Source organism: Selaginella moellendorffii, unplaced genomic scaffold (assembly GCF_000143415.4).
Source record: "Selaginella moellendorffii unplaced genomic scaffold, v1.0 SELMOscaffold_31, whole genome shotgun sequence".
NCBI classification, from domain to species: Eukaryota; Viridiplantae; Streptophyta; class Lycopodiopsida; order Selaginellales; family Selaginellaceae; genus Selaginella; species Selaginella moellendorffii.
In genome coordinates this window covers 677,277-682,006 of record NW_003314292.1, presented here as the reverse complement: position 1 = coordinate 682,006, position 4,730 = coordinate 677,277, and positions in this window count along the sequence as shown.

Sequence of the window (4,730 nt, the reverse complement as noted above, 5' to 3'; positions counted from 1 at the left end):
GCATGCCTTGATCTCTAAAGCCTATTGCCATATCACCAGTAGTTGTTCAAGAGTTTATTGGTACATCTAGCAAAGATGTAGAGTGTTGGATGTTGTAACAAAGTATTAGCTGGGATTAATTGTCACAAAGCAAAGGTGATATAAAATTCCTAAATCCTTATATTCTATAAAATATTATTCAAAAGAAAAATTAGCATATAAAAATGAATATAAAAATTATAGATGCCAAGTAGAAAATAGCAAAAGCAATCTAAGATTTAAAACATGGCTATGGCCTAATGCTCTACCTCAACAAAATTAAACTCTGATACTTTAAATATATAAGAGGTGAAGTACAATGCAAGCATCATCATGATTTATTGATATATGTAAATAGTAAAAGTAAATAATAAAAAGAAAAGAAAAAAGAGAAATCATCTTGATGTCCCCATTAGAACATTTTAACTTCCCACCACCCTAACCACAACTCAAGTTGTGGTAGACAATTTGCATCCATATGACTATCTTCACGCCACCACATTTGGATCTTATTTGCTTTGGCTCATTCTCTTCTTCAGAAGGTGCAACTTACTATTGTTTGCCCAACTCCTTAAACACTAATTGAAAATTTAGCTTGATATGTATATGTCAACTCCACCTAAACCTTGTGGTGGGGTGGTTTGCCAAGGTATGATAAATCTACTAATATCATACTAAATTTCATAGATGAAGATATCTACAAGCTTGGGTATCTATTCTGATCTCCATTGGGGATACATATTCTAGTTGAGCTTTTTGCTCAACTAGTGGCTTTGTAATTGATTACATAGCAAATAGTGGTTTGATGGTCATGGCAGTATATGACTTTCTTCTTTTGCAATCTCTATAGTAGCATAATACTTTTTTGCCACTTTTTCACCTTCCTCCACATCTACTTCTGCTATTAGGTCTGTGATATGCAATGGAAGAGGGTTATATGGAAGTTATCTAGTTCTGGCCATCAATCTTCTTCCTAATAAGAATAGCCAAAATTGTTAATAATCTGGAATAAGAAAATCAAAATTATTAAATTATATATATAGATCCCACAAGAGTGACCTCATTCAATTGCACATTTTGCCATATTCACACATATCTTATGCTAAAGTCATCCACAAATGAAGAAATGTTAGCATTTAATACAAAACAATTTGATGCATGTTACATTGTAGCAATGCCTAGTTTTCTTATTTTTCTTTTATTCATTTAGATAGTAGTTGACAAAATTAGTAAGGCAACATTTAAATAGTTTAATCACCACATACATAGTGTTTTAAAGAAATATCCAAGTTCTAGGTGCTACTCAAAAAGCTACCTCTTACATTTTGGATCACCTAAACAAGGGCAAGGTTGTAAAAGAATCTATTTAAAATAAAAAATAGTTGTTATAGGGTTATATCCAATAAGAAATAATCACATGTGACAAATGACAAAGTTAAAGGATGAATTTGAGTGTTGAGATAGTTAGCGAAGTAGATTGACATGGTAGAATCATCATGCTAGTTAAAAGGGGGAAGGACATCTAGTATAGTGGCGCAAGGACCTCATAGAGGACTTGGACTAGGATTTGACAACATGGAGATATGGAGTTAATGGCTTCTTCACATATAAGGTAAAGAATGCGCAAAACAGATTGATGGTAATAAGGAGTTTTAGAGAGATGAAGTACCTAAGCTATGGCAGAAATGGATCACACTAGGGGTGGAAGTGAACCAGGTGATAAAAAACATAGTGGCATTCTAGAAGTCACTGGTCCAAGACAAATTGAAGGTTACATCTTGGCTTGTGGCAACAAATGGATTGCCAGTAGGACAGTGATTCCAAGCAAAGGATGCTTAAAAGTGTTTGGAATGTGGCATGTTGAAGATAGTAATGCACCTTCTTTGGGAGTGTGCTGTGACAAAGGAGACATGGAGAATGATAGCTAAAGTGACTAGGGAACTTGAGATCAAGCAAAATTTTGAAATACACAAAGGGGATGTCACTCAATGGTTCCCAAGGCAAGGGGGTCATACACGGGATCAGCTTGGCAAAGGATTGGCTATTAAGGATGTTCAGGTCAAGGCACCAAAGTCAAGTGAGATGCCGTTGGAGCAAAGATTGGGACTACAGTCTAGGAGGCCCTTGGATAGACGAGGTGGGAGATATGGTGTGCATTTAGGATTTAGACACTTTGGGAAACTTGAAACTAAAGGCACTTTGAGGGACATTTCAAAGATCATAGCAAACTAGTGGGGGCTCATGTTAGTAGCTGTCTGTCTCAACAAAATGCTACTGCAGGAATATAGCAAAAGGAAGGTACTTGATGAATCCCTTACTATAGAGGGGAATATGAGGGAGGTATCAAATGAAAATGAAAACCACCAGACACTATAGTAAAGGCAAAACAAGGTGATTTGGCACAAGATGTTTTGTGAAGGAGACAACCACAACAGCCCCTATTGGAAGGTAGCAACCACCAATAGATGGGAGATAGTGAAATGTTATAGTTGAGAGAGTACCGTTTTTGTAATAGTCCCTAAGGGACATTGAGTAATGTACATATATGTTGCACCAATAAGAAATAACCCAACCAATCCATGTATATGTGCCACTATTGCTAGGAGATGGCAATTGTGGTTGTATTAGAAGCCTATTGGATGCTTAGGTCCTTGCAAATGGTTTATCAATGTAATAACTAGATCATGTTAATTTTTCCTAAAGGACTCTTAGCTAATATCAAATTGCTGGAATTCTATGCTTGAGTGCCTCTATCTAGATATCACACCAATGCTATGATGGCCATTTAACACTAACTACCTCTAGAATGCTCAATTTATTATGGATGAAGATGAGCTCTTGCCTTGAGATAATGGATTGACAATCCTAATCTCAACACTTCGGAAAGTTTATTATTAAAAACTAATAAAATATTCTTAGATACTTAGATATTATCTAGGAATCCAAGCAAGAAATCTTTGAAAGGTAAATCATGCCTCCTAGGTCCTTGCTTATCCTTCAAGAGGATTATTTCCTTTGTTATCTTTGTGGGAGATAGCACTACAGAGAACCCAAAGTTTTTGGGTTTTTAATGGAGTGAATGTTGTTCTTGCTACATGATGGTGTGGTGCATATATTAGAAACTAAAAGCTTTAACAAGGAAAATCCAAATTTGAAAAGGACCAAATAAATATTTTGCTCCATTTTGAGGTCATTGTCTTGTTGGAAATTTAGCAACATTGGATGGTTGAGAGTAAATGTGGGAAAGAATTTGAATTTTTAAATTGATTTTTTTATCAAAGTATTTAGTATAATCTTGTGTAGGAAGAGTGACTTATTTTTGGCTAACTGGGGCAATTATGTGATGCTAAGTAGGTTTGAAATCTAGTTCATCAATAACCTCCTCAAGAAATTTCACAGTCCATTTTCCCCTTCACTTTTAAGCTTTTCTTTCCTATTTTTTCCTTTGTTTTGTCTTGTTTTTGCCATTCTTGCAATAGTTATCAACTCTTGGAGGTTAGTCATGGATTTCTAGAGGAAGATAAAATATTCCCCTCAGTTGTATAGCAAGGGTGAAATATCAACTGTTCCATACTCATAATCTCATCATTTTTCTTTTCATATTTCTTTGTTTCACTTCCACATTAACTTCAAGAGAAGGCATAACATACTTTATCTTTGTTTGTTAGCACTGGGTCATAACATTTGCAACTTAAAGGATCAAGCATCATTTAGCTTCTGGAATTTTCTAGTGGTGTTTGTGCTTCTTAGCTTTGAAAAGAACACAGAAGGTGTTGTATATGGCTTGACTATTAGCAATTCTTTTTCATGCAAAGGGCTCAATCACATTCTTTGTCCTACCATTGCAATCTAGGAAAGCATCCAGTTGGGGTGGTGGGAGTGAACTGAGAAATACTCCTGTGCAGCATGTCGATCAGTCAGCTGACCTCAATATCAGGGATCGTGGGCAGTGCATTGCAGAGCTCTTGGACTTGCTGGATAAAGTCGGGCATGCTGGCAGGACTCGGTCGTGACCACAGCGAGTTCTGGTTCTCGTCAGGAGTGTTGTAAGCAGTACATGCATCCCAGTCAGACATGAGGGGGTCAGGAACTCTTGGAGCTCCCACCAGTATACCACATGGTCAAAGACTAGTTTGGCTGACCAGGATGTAATCGTTCGTACTGCTCCCGTTCCATGTGCGGCTCCTATGGTGGCCAATTGTGTAGTGCTGTTAACAATGTAGAGTTGGGAGGCGCCGTTAGTCCTGTGGATGTCCTCCGCTGGTGCCCGGTTCGAGGAGCCCTTCCGCTGTTGTGAGTTGAGCCTGCGAAGTCTGTTGCAATACTAAAAACTTTTAATTGCCCAGCCAGCCTCACTGGTTTGATCGGTCAGTGTATAGTTTTATCTTAAGAGTAACATTTCACGAACTAGAGAGTAGAATTTAGCTGCTCAACCAAAGTCCCACCCATATCCATAACCCACGTCTTGTCCACCAGTGGAATCAACTCTCTGCGAGGAAAGAAAATAAGATCCAAGAACTAATCACGCAAGTTTACCGCAGATCATGGCTCACAACGAGCAACGTCCTCTCCTTCTTCAGGTTGTTCAGAAGCTTCACTATCTCGGATCGTGAATCCAATCACTATAGGAGCCAGCTGCAGTGCCGTCTGGAAAAAACCTCTTGGCGGCCTTCTTTTTTTTTTTTTTTTTTTTTTTTTTTTTTTTTCTTTTT